The 16462-nt window shown below is 33.0% G+C and overlaps 1 protein-coding gene across 5 annotated transcripts in view; it reads right to left on the bottom strand.

Annotated features, from left to right (window-relative positions):
• Window positions 1-16462, bottom strand: part of LOC142330214 (uncharacterized) — an 81841-nt gene that overhangs the window by 42238 nt on the left and 23141 nt on the right. Inside the window, exon 4 of one of the 5 annotated variants that reach the window (XR_012757729.1) lies at window positions 14996-16378. The exons of the other annotated variants lie outside the window; for them this stretch is intronic. The gene's annotated coding sequence lies outside the window, so the exon portion shown is untranslated. Of the gene's footprint in view, window positions 1-14995; window positions 16379-16462 lie in introns of those variants that run through there. 5 annotated transcript variants of the gene reach the window in all.

The raw sequence follows: 16462 nt of genomic DNA, 5'->3' as shown, positions 1-16462 counted from the left end.
GTAAAATACCTTTAAAAAAAATGTAAATCCGTCTTTTGACGATATCCCAACTCAACGAATTTTGAAAAAAAATAAATACCTCTAGAAATATTTTAGCCAAATTTTAATGAAATCTTTCGGTGAATCCTGAAATACAAATATAAGAAAACAGTGCAACACACAAACTTACATAAACGCACAATATATATGTGTATATATATTTTTATTTGGTCTAGATGAACTAGTCGGACCGTGAAACGTAAATATTTGTAAAAAACCCGTTACCCAATTTTTGACACGATCATAGTTTCCCCTTTAATATACGTAATTTTACTATACTTTTCGGGAAAAAATAACATATTAAAATATTTCAGTCGTCGTTTTTATATAGAATTATTTTTCGCTGGAGCTACTTTTTATTTTTTTTTATTTTCATAGAATTTTTTTATGAAAAAAGAAGCAAATAGATTTGGAAAGATCAGGGAATGATGATTTTTTATATAAATTTTTATTCAAAAAATGCGGATACGTGTAAAACATCCCGGTCGCGAGTTCAGAGAGTAAGGAAACATTAAAAAGATTTACGGAAGATATTACATCAAAACTTGTCAAAGGTTAATTTTTCTTTGTTTTCTGTCAGTATACACTGAAAATACACGGGAAGGGATGTAAATCGATTTCATAATATACGTAAAGATTTACCGACGGTTAAAAAGTTTTAGTAATAGCAGAAAAATTCAGTAAAATTCTCAAGAAATGAATTGACCACGTACCGGATTAGTTTCTATTAGTTTTCTATCGAATAATACCATTCAAATCTATCGAATTTTGGTTTTAATTAGAGAAAACTTGAAAAATTAGAAAATTTACTATCGTTGAGAATGTCACAACGATTAAATAAATATAATATCTGATCGCGATCAAAAAATTTAAAATCGATTACAATTTACATTTTCTTAAATCGTTTGGTAAAAACAGTAAATACATAAAATATTCCGTACAGGTAATTTAAATCGAATAAATAAATTACAAACAGATAAACACTCGTTTTTACTTACCGCTAATTTCACTGAAACCGGTGTCATAATTGTGAACCCATATTAGAACGCCTTTTGTTCCATCCATACGTGGATTTGTGATGCTCCATTATTCAAAGGAAGTAACATATTGCTTTATTCGGGATTTCATTCCAGACCCGTTCCGGTATTTTTGAAAAACTCGCCGGTTTTTTATTTTCGGGAAAAACTGATAAAATAAGCGCGCGCACATGTACTGAGCTTAACGATAAAGTGGAATTACCTTTGCAAAATTGAGAAAATCTACCCCAAAATTTTATCAACAGATTGCCCCGTATACAAAACTGTACAAAATCGGTTCATCCGTTCAAAAGTTAATAAGCATCAAATATCCCGACACGGGTACATAAAATACGCACAAATATTCCCCCCCCCCGCTTTTTTTGTTTTGTGTTTTGGGGTTCCTGGTTCATGAAATATCAAGAAATGCAAAATAAAACCCGCACCCCATTTTTTTCACTTATTGCTATACCCCGTAACTTTCACCTTACAGCAGAGCTATGAAATTAAAACTAAGTGTTCTGAACCGATGTTTACGCGAACTTCTTTGTTCATATGTCCTACAAAAATATTTCATAATATAATAGATGACGGTAAAAATATGACGTTTGCAGTATCGGTGTATTAAATAGCCTATAATAACGTATACGAACGAGCGTAGGGGAAATTTTATTATTACATTTCCGCAAACAGAATAGCACATAAAAGAAATGATTAATTTTTTAAAATCACAATTAATAGAATCCGTGAATTTTACAATACATTATATTTAAATATGTATATGAGACGAAAAAAATTTTTCTTTCTTGCACGTGCTTTTATATACGCATTTATAATTTTGTTTCTCCTTTTTAATAATTAATTTGAAGTATTGAAACGAAACGACTGATATTTCATACAAAATATTTTATAAGCGAATCTGTTTTTAGACTTTTAACCACGAGTTTTAAATACATAATGCTGAAAAATATAATATAACGTACGAATCCTTATACAGTGTCCCATATAAAACGCAACCCAACCTTATATTGGTAGGTATTGAAATAATAAAAAGGCATATGTAAATGTAAATGTAATTTTTATTATTACCATCAATTTCGCATTTTAATGAGAAACTCTTTTAACATTTTGTTGGTATACTATCGTTTTTATATAACCCCAAATGAATTAATGTAGCGGCGTTAAGTCAGGAGATCGTGGTGGTCAATCGATCTGTCGACCGCGTCCAATCCGGTTTAAGAAATTAGCGTTCGATCGATTTCTAACGACTAAAGAAAAAAGCGGTGTTGCACCGTCGTGCTGGAAAATCATTTACGATCTAGTTTGGAAATGTTTCTCCAAAGAGCCGGCCGAAAATTATTTTTCAAGAAACGAACATCATTAATTCATTGAACATGAACATTAATTCATGAACATTTCATTAATGTGAAATCTACGTTCTAAACTGGTTTCCACAGTACCAAGTGAGCAGTACTACATTTAAAATTGAAGACTCCGTTTATCGTAAAAGTAGCTTCGTCAGTAAATAAAATTGTATTTATCGGTGTTATCTAGAAGCTTTTAAATCCTCTAAATAACTCTCGTTGTCTTGTCTTTTTACCGATCGATTCACGGGATTTAGGCGGTTCACTTCGTTTTTTCACAAATTTATCCGTTTTACGTAAGAATTTAATCGAAAAAAAAGAACAGTTTACTCCGTCTGACCGCACAGTAAAAAAAAACGGTACCGTCAGTTATTATTATCTTCAATGAAACTACGCTTTTAAAAATTTAAATAGATGCACCGAACGCACGCTTCGCATTCGAAACTACAATCGCGTTCTGCAATTCCTTACGCCTCTTTTATACTGGTGAGAGCATGACGTGTGCAGATGTATCGTACGCGTATTCCAACATAACGCTCTCGCTGTGAATATTACGGAAGCAGACCAAATTACAAGGAGCTCGTACGCATCAAGTCCGAATCTGAAATTTACTCGCGTTTGTATACTTCATATATGGATGTTCATACGCGTCGCTATCGACGCAGATAAATAGTTTTAACTAGATTTTATTAAGGGGTCGCGAAGTATTCGTTATATATATATTTTTTTACTTTTTGGGGATCGTGGAGGTTGAGAATCACCGTCTTAAACGAAGGAAAATAAACGTATACTACAAAATATAAAACCCGTAAGAATCGCGACGTTTAAACGGTCTAACCGAAGACAAAACACAATCATGATGCTTCAAAGCAAAAAAAAAATTAACATTTTTTTGAAATAATATTAATAATAAAACGGTTCTAAACGTATTTAAAATTAAATTAAAGTTCCAGCATAAGATCGTATTACTCTTTAAAATTTAATGTACCGAGTCGATTTGCAGAGTCAGTACAGTATCTCCTCTCCATTGTACTATTGACAGTTCCAGCACATAGTACAACTCAACGCATCTGCACGTATACGCTTTTTAAGCTTTAAAGTGAATTATAATTTGCAATTTTTTAACTATGAATGATAAATAAATTTTGTATGAAGTGTTAAATGTCATGACTGACCGGGATTCGAACCCAGAACTCCGGATGAAAGGCCGAGACGCTACCGTCAACATACCTATGTTGACGGTAGACAACACATGGTTGTGGTTTAGGTGACATATAGGTATATGTCACCTTTTTGTGGTTTTTTTTTTACACTGGGAGAATTTAAGGAATGCTTTGTACGCATGCGGTTGGATAAATAAACCTGATTAGTTTAAATAAGCACTACTAATTATAACAATACGCAAATAACAAACCGACTGAAATAAAAGCGTTTGGTTTAATCGTTCTAAATTTAAGAAATTTCGGTGCGGTAACACATTAAATTTATTATTTTTATAATTTATACAGAGTGTTCATAAAGTCGTGCAACCCAATGAAAAAAAAAACTACAACAGCAATTCAATTGTACGCAATAGAAAACTAAACGGACCATAATTTTTAGTTTATTTCTTTTATATGTCGCAGTAAACGTTCAAAATATTCGGTTTGATCGACACGTTTCTTCATTTTTGGTATAAATTTACTTAGAATTGCTTCACCGTATTTCTCTTCGATATTTTATCTTTCAATACATCGTTCGAAGCGTGCGGGTTATTCTTTTGAAAAAGTACGTTTTTAAGGCGATCCCGTAAATAATAGTCTGGTGGTGAAAGATTCATTAAGATCATAGTCTACGTGAGATTAGTCGAGTATCGACGGCAGTATAACTGTCTTGTAATCAACTATTTTCACTCAAAATTATGAAATCTACAATAGTATCTTAATAACGTTTTCCAATTAATGTTTCTGTGAAAAATCCGACAACAAAATTGTAATACGTTTCTGCTATCGGTTATCGATTTATTCTTATATAACGGATAAATTATACGTGAAAATAAAAAACAGGTTTTAAAAATTAAAAAAAGTTTATATTTTTAAAGTTTGATCGGCTTCCCCGCCCCAATATTAACTCTAAAGTATTATTTTGAGTCACTTGCACTACTTTATGCCCAGAAAAACATTTTTTAAAAATCGATTATAAAAAATGCGATGAATAAAAAGATAGATTTTTCGATTTTTGAGGAAGGGAAGAATTTTTGGGCAAATTTTTTTTTTTAAACGGTAAGAGAAGCACGCGCGCAAGTACTAATCTTAATATAAAGTAGAGCTATATTTGCAAATTTTGAGTCCGATAAAATATTTTCTCTACCCGTTGGAGATATTGAAACTCAAAATTTGACCAAAGAATGCCTCATATACACGAGTCTGTACAAAATATCATCAAACTCGATTCATCCAGTCAAAAGTTATTAAGCTTCAAACACCCCGACAACAACCTTAGATACGTACGTACGAACATTACCCCCAAATTAGTTTGTTTTTTGGAGTCCTTCGGTCGTGAAACTTAGAGAAATGCAAAAAAATCCTTACCCCGTTTTTTGATTAATTACCGTACTTTAATTTTGTTCAGCACAACTCTAAAACTACGATGTCAGGAAAGAAAAAGAAGATTCGTCCGGTTTCACTTTTTCACGAAATGCGCACCGATTTTTTAAGAATGTGATGGGCCATTGACGATACACGTGAAGATTCTCAGAATTCCTTACCGTACTGTTTCGGTTGATGATGTACCCAAAATGAAATGGGAATAAAAAAAATTTTGTCCAGAACATGCGCACCACCTGGAATGAAATATTTGAAATAGTCAGGTCATTGTTATAAGTCGTCAGGCTCTCCTAATTCTTACATTACTAGAAATCTATACGAATGTAATTCGGAATGTTTTTGTAGCCTCGTGATACAACCCGGATGGAAAGTCGAATTTGTAAAAAAAGTACGGTTTCCAGAGCGGCTTTCTTTTATCGAAGAACGTAAAAGCGAATAATGAATTTCGTGCAATTTAATAACGACAAACGAACGTTAAATTTACCGCCGGATACGTTCCCCGTTTAAAAAAGTTATACTCTAAACCAAAAATAACAGACTTTTCCGGTAAAAGCATTCTGTCGCTCGGAATACGATCGAATAATTATTTAATGCGTCACAATAAATAAACGCTAGGCTTGCAAAAAGTACACGCGTGTAATATTTTCGTAGATGGAGGATTAAAGCGTGACTTTATGAACGGGCTGTATATGTAGCTTCTGATATTATTTCCAAATCAGCAGGAGTAGTCTATGTTGATAAAGAGCAGAAAAAATAGTAGAACTGTAAAATATCATAGCCAGCGGTATAAAAAGGGGTGATGTATTTACATTATCATTACTATTTTTATTTTTTCTATTATGTTAATATACTTTTGTATTTAATCAAATATTAAAACGTATCTTTTCCTGTCTTATAAATAAAGCTTACTGGAAAATGTTTAAGGATCGATCTAATAATACTGTTAATTGCAGGAGTATACAAAATTAATTTTTCTACATACGAAACTTCTGGAATCCCCTGTTTGGTTTCGTAACTAATTTCCGAATTAAGGTGAAGCATGTACATTACCAAACCTATTTATTAATTTTCGAAAATATTACTAACATATGATCAACGATTCTGTAATATTCCGACGGTTTAAAGAGAAAACCGAACGCAGTTCGATTCGGAACAGCCTTATCGAAAACAAATGAACTTTATTAAAGTTGTACTAATAAAACTATCGATAATGTTTAGAAAAGAAGAGATCGAAAATATAGAGAAATAACTTTATATTAAAATAATATAGAACGTATGAATAAAAAAAAAATGCAATTTCATCTCGGAAATTAGTCTTATCCTAGGAAAAGCTAAAGATGAGCGTCGAAATATCAGACGATGATAAATAGATTAGAAAAACAATAATCGTTATACATAATCGCAAAGCAGCTTGCGTGCGAGGTCATCCTCGAAAATGTCCACCAGGATGCCATTATTATTTTAAGTGACGAGGCGCATTTTCATCCGTTAGGATTTGTGAATAAACAAAATTACCGTTATTGGGCTTCGTATAATCCACGGAAAATTCTTGAAAAACCACTTCACAGTCGATATGTTACAGTGCGGTGTGCGGTTTCAAAGTTCGGCATAATCGGCCCGTATTTTTTTGAGTTAAATCGCAGAGTAACAGTAACATCTCATCGATACGTAAACATGTCGGATGAGTTTCTGCAACCGAAACCGAATGACTTTCAAGGACGTGAAATTTGGTTTCAACAGGACGGTGCCACCGCCCAAACGGCGAGAATCGCAGTGGATGTTCTGCGAAAAAATTTTTCCTGGACATTTGATTTACCGATTTGGCGAAATTCCTTGCCCGGCGCGTTCACCTGATCTGGTTGTTTGCGATTTTTTTCTGCGAGGGTATCTCAAACGTAAAGTCTTCAGTAGTCGACCGCAGTCAATCGCAGAACTCAAGGAGGCCATTCAACGAGAAATTGAAGCGGTTCCACACGTGATGATCGAGTGAGCAATGTCAAAATTTAGGATGAGGTTAAGCGAGTGTGTGAGGAGGAAATGGAAAACATTTGGACGACATAATATTCAAACAACAAAAAAAAATCTATGTAATTCACTATAAATTGCAAAAATTGATCTTTAATTTGATATATTAAATGTTTTAATAGTACGAAACACAGTTTAATTATTACCCCTCAAACATCATCAGGTTTATATGCTCCTGTATATGATACGTAGACCAAACTAAAAGAAACATTGAACCAGAATAAAAACGGGACTAATGATAATAATAAAAGATAAAATAATACCTAAATATGCACCTCAGCGTTGCCTGGAACCTTGTAACAAAAATAATTTATTACGAAGGTTAGTAAATGTAAACGTATTAAAAAACATAATTCTTAATCAAAATAACATTTAAACAATTATCGCTTTCCTTTAGATTTTATTCTTAGGAAGGAATATCTATCTGATACACATTGCGTTCGGAAAGTAGTTGTACAATATGCTTCAGAATTACGAGATGCATTCTAATCGTTCGGCGTTAGGTTTGTTGCCCAGTGAATTCACTGGGCGTTGTTCAGTAATAAACCTCTCTTTTTCTGTTTAGCCTCCGGAACCACGTAAGGTATGACTTCAGAGGATGATATGTATGAATGTAAATGAAGTGTAGTCTTGTACAGTCAGATCGACCATTTCTGAGATGTGTGGTTAATGGAAACCCAACCACCAAAGAACACCGGTATCGACGTTCCGGTATTCAAATCCTTATAAAAGTAACTGCCTTTACTAGGATTTGAACCTTAGAACTCTCCACTTCGAAATCGGCTGATATGCGATGAGTTTAAGACTAGACCGACTCGGTGGGTTCAGTAATAAACCAAAATGTCAGCTGTTGAGTTGTCGCTGAACGATGTGCTTCATTTCGTTTGTTTATCGGAATCGTTAGTTCCGAGAAACGTAATGGTTTTTTTCGGTAGAGGAACGCATTTTTCTCGTTGAACAGGTCTTTCGCGAATAGTACACTGATATAGTGAAGCAGAATGTTTTTGAAAAGTTTACAAGTACACCTGTTCTTCACCGCAATACGGTTCGAAATCTTATCGAAAAATTACGGGCAACAGGATGTATTGAAAGACGCTGATCAAAGTAGAATATAACCTAGACTAAACGAACAGAAACTGCTTGATATTTCGAACGCTATGGCCGAAAGTCCATCGATGTCAACGCGTAAGTAAGCACAGCAGCAAGATATCGGACTTGCTACAGATCATAAATCTAACAAAAGAACTGCAACTCCCCTACAAAGCAATGTGTGTTCAAGAACTGAAGCCTACAGATCATACCGAAGGACTCAATTACTGGTAATAGTTTACACGTTTATTGACTAAAATTCCGCTGGTATCCTCGACACGACATTTTTTACAGATGAAGCGTGGTTTCATATTAATTCACAAAATACATTACTATCGCCTGCAACTAACCCCCGTGAATTACACGAAGCGAAAATTGGAGTCTGGTTCAGACTATTTTTTTACGTCAAAAATTGAATTAAACATGTTCCACAACCGTAACTGTTAGAAAAGTAATGTAAAATACAAAATTTAAATCGCAACACACAGTGTTATACTATTACGTTAAACTGCTGGAAAAGAAATAAACTTTCGATAAAATATATATGTAGATTATTTAATTTTAAGAAAATTTATGTAAACGACTGAATGTAAAGGAAAGTATAAAAAGATTGACCGAACAAAATAGAACGAAACGTGGAATAAGTAAATTTTATTATAATATTATTAAAGCAGACCAAAAACCATTTTATTATTAGTAAATATCTACGGAGAAAATAGCTCTATTAAAAATAAATAAAAAAAGCTGACAACACAGTTTTAGGACTTTTCCGTCACGCGACTTTTTTCTAATGCAAGGCTTACGTACAACAACTTAATTTAAAATATTTATCATTTTATTTAAATATAATATTTCTCCGTTAATTTAATTCGATTATTCTAACTAAAGCGCGCGTGTATACCGTATTTCATTCGCGCATATGTGGCGGTACTAGCGGCTACTTTAAATACTTTACTACACTTTAAATATTATTAATTTATTTAATTCTACCGCTCACCTGCGACGTTACAACATAGCAGTCGTCTACAAAAAACCCACCGGGTTGGTATAGTGGTGAATTCGTCATGCAAATCACCTAATTTTGAAGTCGAGCGGGCCAAAGTTCAAATCCTAGTAAAGGCAATTACTTTTATTCGGATTTGAATACTAGATCGTGGATACCGGTATTCTTTGGCGGTTGGGTTTCAATTAACCGCACACCTCAGAACGGTCGACCTGAGACTGCTCAAGGCTGCACCTCATTTACATTCATACATATCGTCCTCTGAAGTTATACCTTACGGTGGTTCCAGAGACTAAATAGAAAAACAAAGAGAGACGACTACAGCACCTGTATGTCAGTGCTACACTAGCGCTTCTTATGGTGAGAGGGAGTACTAATATTGAGGGTGACCTTGCTTTGACCTTTTAAATTGAAATTTTAATGTCATCAATGCCTCATATACAGTAGTAATCTAATTAGGTTGTGAAAATCGGTTCAGTAATTCTAGAGATATAAGGTGATTTAGGATATGGCACCTAACACCGAACACGCACACGTACATACGAATTTTCGGAAAATTACCATCCTGTTTTTTGGCTTCCTTGGCTGTCTAAACCTCAAAATTTGGTGATAACCGTATGTGCCCAAATTAGGCCGATTATCATAATTCCCCTTCTATAGCTGTAGCTCTACTATAGCGCTAGTCGGGAAAGTAAAGGAAAAATTAAATAAGGTGAATCGGTTGATTTCGAAGTCGAGAGTTCTAAGGTTCAAATCCTAGTAAAGGCAGTTACTTTTATACGATTTTAATATTAGATCGTGGATACCGATGTTCTTTGGTGGTTAGGTTTCAATTAAACAAATATCCTAGGAACGGTGGACCTGACCAGTTCACGTTTATGCTCCAAAGGGAAAGAGCATAAAAATGACTACACTAAAACAATAGCTCTGATGTTGAGCCGTATGACCTTCAAAAAAGGTCCAAGGTGATACGTGTGATTATATATTTCAATGTACAATTTTCTACTCCTTTCATCGGCGGGTCAAAAATAGGTCATTCCGTGTAAAAAAATTACATTGTTAACCTTAAAATAAGGTAAAAGTCACGTTCAAGGTAAAATTCAAGGTTACTATGAGATGTCTCTTTCTAATCTGAGTAGCTTTTGTTAGGTTTACGTAAACCATTAAAAATAAAAAAATCTAATGCGAATAAATAAAATTCTAATTCTGAAACTCTTATTTACGTACGTAAATTTTATTCGAATTAAATTTTCTACACTTTTTACTTCCTTGTACGAAATAAATATTGTGATCGCGAAAAATTTCGGTTTTCAGATTTCAACGGAAATATCAATTTTGATCATCCCTGAATCATTTTGACTAGTTTTGGCGCGACCTCAATACGTACATACGCATAACTCAAAAACGATTAGCCGTAGTAAGTTGAATTTTTTTTTTTTTTGTTTAGGGCTGTAATAAAATCTATTTGTGCATCTCCCGTTTTGATTGCGATCGACTGAACTAAAAGTATCCAAAAAAGCCCAAAATTCGAAAAAAAATTGGATTTTGGACTTTCTTAACCTGAGTAATAAACTCTCATCGAGAGCTTTTCAACGATATATTATCAGCAGTACTTATTTTCATTGGTTCCAGTGTTATAGCCGAATAAAAGTTTAATTAAATATTTAGATCTTACAGGGGAAGGCAAATCGGTTGGAATCAGACTTAATCTCATTTTTTTTTTCTATTTAAACATATCGATTTATTAATAATTATTAACCTCCGATTGTAAAACATTTTTGCGATAAATAATAACTCGATAGTAACAATTAAAAATATTAGAAGTTATTAATGAAATAAATTTTTACGTACTTCTAAAAATGTGTATATGTATATATGCAGTAGCTTTTACAGGCGTACAAGGAAGTCAGGTGGTATCAACATCAAAATTTTTTAGGTTAGACGTACAATAACTTTGTAAAATTAACATTAAATATTGTATTCGTTCATCTAATCGAATATTATTTTATTTTATTCAGGTTTTTAGGTCAAAAAATCGAACTTATCCTCCGACGTACGTTAAAATGTCTTCGTTTTATGTTTGGAGCACAAATTTGGATGTTTTAGCATCTATACCTGAAAAAACGAAGCGTTTTGTTGTTTAATGATCTCTTTAATTTCTACGTAATATATATATATATATACAAGAGAGACAGAAGTGTATGTGTGTGTGTTTTACAGAAAAATGAAAGAATTTCAGGAATGCTATGCCAATGTATGTAAAAAAGAGATCGTTAAACAACAAAACGCTTCGTTTACAATTATGTTAAATAATATTAATGCGTTAACACAATTACATTTTAAAATATAAAATCTTCAAACGTAAAATCTTATCTCGTTTTTATGCCTGAAACGGGGAGATTATTTTTAACGAATTTAATTTCTAAATTTCGGGAAAATTTATATGCGCAAAAATTTGCCTGGCTATGAAAATGACGATTACCACATATGTCATCGGTGTTACCTGTGGTTCTTGATAAAAGTGTATCTTCGTTTGTCTGGTTATTAAATAAACAATACGTATTACTTTCAAGCTTATTACTACGTAAATTAGAATCATTAATTTTGTCCATGTGAACGAGTGTTACTTTTTTGGTACAATGGCCTTTATTAAAAAAAAAAAAAAATATGCCCCAAAACATTTTTGCGTTCATCGTCGATGGACAAATCTAAGAATTTTTTACATTGTTGTAAATGATGCTTTGACTTACAAAAAATATCGCTATTATTAGAATTTAAAGTAAAACGTTTGGTTGAATTATTATAACGCTGTCCTTCGGTTTCGTCACCTGTATTTACTTGCCTGTTAGAAGTGAACGCATTAATACTTTCAGAAGTTGTCGAATTAAGAAATTCGATAAAATCTTTGAAGGTGGGAAATCTTTCATTTGGCAATTTCGCGTTCCGTAATCTTGAAGTATTGTAATTCAATTTTGGTGTTAGAAATTGGACGAGGATAAATTCATACTTGTTTGCAAGAAGTTGCATCGCTTCAAGCGAATTCACATTTGCGGAAATTTCATTAATAAATTTGGATAAAGTATCTACGGAATCTTTTTTCATAGAATCTCATCTTAAACTGCGCTCGGCATTTTAAAATGAAATTATTATATATTTGTTGTCAGATCGTACGTTTTATAATTCTAGAGCGATAATAAAATCGGCATATCTTTTAACGTTAGCTAAAACTTTTCATCCTTCAAAGAAGAATGTATATAGTGAGATTTTTTACCATCTTCTTCTTCTCGGTAGTTCCTGGTAGAGGTTCGCGATAGAATAGATTTTTCAGCACCGATGAATTACATAAACAGCCGCCTGCAAATGACGGAAGGGTTCCGCGGTCGGCGGGGAGAAACGCCCGTGCAGACGCGTAAGCGAACTGCAAGTTCATAATATTGTACGTTTATCTATTTCCGATATGAGTTCGCTAAGGGAGAACGATCAGAATTTTTAATAGAGGTTGAAACGCGTTTATTTTCAAGGGTATTCAACAAAAATACAATTTTAATATAAAAAGTCACGATACGACAACCCTGGCTAAAATGACAGTCGCATAACATTTTTTTTTCTTTTTATATTCGCAATTACGTAGTTTCAAAAGCGGTCTACAGTAAACCCCAAGTAATTTCACGCTAAATAATAAATTATTTTGCGATAGAAACATTCGATAAATAAATGAAGATTTATTTTTATATATTTATATTTTAAAATCTATTCTTTTTCAGAACAATGAAATGTCTGGGAAAGGAAAATATGTGATCGCATATATAATATCAGTCGGCTGTTACGGAGCGATTTTCGTTACGGGACAATATCTAGTAAACAAGGTAAAATAATTCTAGACATCTTATTATTGAATGTGTGCGCGTGGTACTTAGCATTTTTTATGTGTAAAAATTATTATTTTTTCTATAGTGAAAATCTAGGGAATGCAATAGCTTCAAACCCGTGGCAAGATAAACCGAATCGGTTTAAACACGGCATAAAATGTTATTAGTTGATGCGCAAGAACCATTGAAATTACAACCGACCGGTTTATATGTATCGGATTTAAATGTTTTACTGAAGGTAACTTGTACTTAAATATTAACAAATTCATTTCTACTTGTAGCAGAATTAAATCTATTCGTTTGAAAGTGAAATGAGGATAAGGAAATGATTATCCAAAATTAAATTTGAAATAAATATCAATAGTATTCGAGTAAATAAAATAATTTTACGACGCGATCCCTTTGCTTTTCAATACGCTTATTCTATCATCGTACAAGCTACTTTACGCCTAGAGAAAAAACAAAAACAACATTGAGATCCACATAATTGTGTTCTTCAGTTCTTGATCTGAGATGGATTAAATAAACGGTAGTCTGATAGAAAAAAACTGACAACACAGTTTTAGGACTTACCCTTCCTCGGCTTTTTCTGATGCACGACTTACACACACGACTTAATTAAAAATACTTATCATTTTATTTAAATATAACATTTTTTCGTTTATTTCATTCAATGATTCTAACCAAAGCGCGCGCGCATACCGTATTTTATTCGCGCGAGTGTGGCGGTACTAGCGACCACTTTAAATAAATTTTTACGCTATAAATATCATTAATTTATTTAATACTAGCGGTAACCTGTGACGTCACAACATAGCGTCGACTGAGCAGTAGGCCGGCCAGTAAGTGGAACGTCGGGTTTGTAGGGGTTGGTTTAAGACCCCACTTTGTTGGGGAAGAAATTTATGGATTCAACGAGACGCTAATAGAAAGAATTGCAACGAAAAAGACCCGCTGTACTGCCTTCTACAAAGTTTCAAAATTATTACTATTTTTTGGAGTAGGGGTACTATTTAGAAAAAAATTGTTCACAAAAAAATAAAGAACGAAACGAAAATCACCCCTTGAACTCCCTTCTGTAATTCTTCAAAATTAAAATCATTTTTACGGGTGGGGGTGAAAGTTAGCAAAAAGTTGTTTTTTCAAAAATTATTTATTTTATTAATATTCTTCACACTATTATGAAAAAATATATAACCTTAAGTATGCAAAACCTGGAGACGATTTTGTTTTTCTTCCTGTATCCCCACTCAGACCTTTTGAACTGAAAATTTAATAGCATCAATGTCCCTACAATAGAAATATAATCGTAAGGTTTGTTGAAAATCGGTCAAGTTGTTCTGGAGATAGAAAGCGATTTACACGCCAACATACATTCGTACATACACGTACGCACATTTTGTGGCGGAAATTTCGATGCCATTTATCGGTTTTCTGGGATCCTTAGCGGTCAATTCGTCTAGATTCGGTGAAAATCTGATATTCCAATTTTTACGCACAAGCAATTTAAAACAAAAAGCAGTAAAAACTCGCAAAAATCATAAAATTACTCATATAAAGCGGTTAAAACTCGTCAGAAGCATTTAAGGTTAAAGCATTTAACGCTTATAAATGCTTTATTAATCCTTTTAAATGCTTAAAGATTAGCATTTTGCTCGTCTTAAAGCATTTAAAGCTGGTTTCAAGTCAACCACTTGCAGTAAAAGTGAAAATTTAAGAAAAAAATTGTTTTGTCCTAATTACTTTAAGCACGCATTCTATAATTTTATTTATACTCTCTCCCTCTCCCCCCCCTCTCACACTCTCTCTCTCTCTATATATATATATATATATAAAATATATATCCATGAAATATGGTTGACAAATTATTAAATATACGACGGGTTTTTATTTTTTTACACTTTAATTTGACTGTAAAGAGATCAATGATCATTAGAAGTAGCGAGAGTAGAAATTTAATAGTCGAGGAAGAGAAGAACAGCATAAAATAATGACAAAGTTTTAAGCTAATTAAATAGTTTTAATAATAATTATAATAAAATTGTTTTTAATTTTATTTTTAGGTAGTACAAGTCTTACTTGTATTGCAATTTGATGTTACAATTCAACAGCAAAAAGGAAAAAGATATGTAAATTTATAATTGATTTTATTGTAGATGATTTCTAGATTATTTAAAATTAAATGTTTTATTTTACATCGTTTCTTTTTATTATAATACTTTCACCTTTTAAATTCTAAATATCGGAACCGCAGTAGAATCACTTCGAACAGGAGAAATCTGGCAGTTCTCCGGAGACTACTGCAATAAAACAACATCCAACCCTCTACGAAGAGCGACTTCATTGAGCTCAATCTGAACATTGTAAGCATCCTGTACATTTAGCTGCCCGAATTTAACCGTTCAACGCTAAAGAATTCAAATACCTAGTAACAGTCCTCTGATAAAAAACACATTTTTTACTATTCACAGAGCGCTTGGACTCCTTCCGAACACGCTTGCGATTAGCACAAGTCAGACCCTCTGACCTTTGCTGACACTCGTCACGCTTGTGAACATCGTCACCACAATGAGCACAGACAGCAGGATAACTACAGAACTTAGCCCTCTGACCTCACTTGCAGCACCACTGGACATCTAAAAACTTTGAAACGGTCTGGTTGAACCAGGATTCAAACCTAGAACCATTTTAATAAAAACTATCGATGATACCGCTAAGCCGCAGACGTTTGCATTGTGCAGCGCTGTATTACAGATTTACTTTAAAACAGAAACAGTGAAATGATTTTTAAAAGGTGATATTTCTAAAAATTTGTTTGATTAGAATAGTTTTTCATATCGCCTGTATTAGGGCACCTTTAAGTAAACAAAGGTTAAATGGCCAGACCCGTTCAAGTTACACGGGTTTTGAATATTTTTATGAACATTACTATTCAATTTTTTAGTTTTTTATATTATTCATTAAATTGTATCTACTATTGTTACATTTTTTTGTTTATTTTATTATTGCTAATGAATGACAAAAAATTTACACAGTTTCATCTCTTGATTTTCTTACAGTTTAGTTTCATATTTAATAAAATTTTCAGATTTACCGGCGTTTGGGTCTTTCTAAACTACTAATGAAGAATGATTTTTCCTTAGAGACTGAAATGTATAGAATTCACAAAATACATGGAATCCTTTATTTCAGAAAGCCAAGCAAAGTCAAATTTTGTTTTTGTGAAATCTCACTATCCCCCAACAATCTGTAGACTTGATACTGTAGCTTGACAGCTGCTCTTACTCGGTCTTGGGTTGATAGATTTTAACAATTTCATTGCTGCAACAGCAACGGCTAACTATTTTGATATTCAGAGCCGATTAAAAGTAGTTGTTGAACTTGAGTCCTGCAACATCATAGAACATGTTAAAGGATATTATTAAACTAGTCGGTTGGATAAGCTAGTCGGTTTGATGACCATATAGTTACA

This window comes from Lycorma delicatula, chromosome 9, assembly GCF_047948215.1.
Source record: "Lycorma delicatula isolate Av1 chromosome 9, ASM4794821v1, whole genome shotgun sequence".
NCBI lineage: Eukaryota > Metazoa > Arthropoda > Insecta > Hemiptera > Fulgoridae > Lycorma > Lycorma delicatula.
Note: the sequence above shows the minus strand (reverse complement) of the source record. Positions and strands in the feature narration are given on the sequence as shown.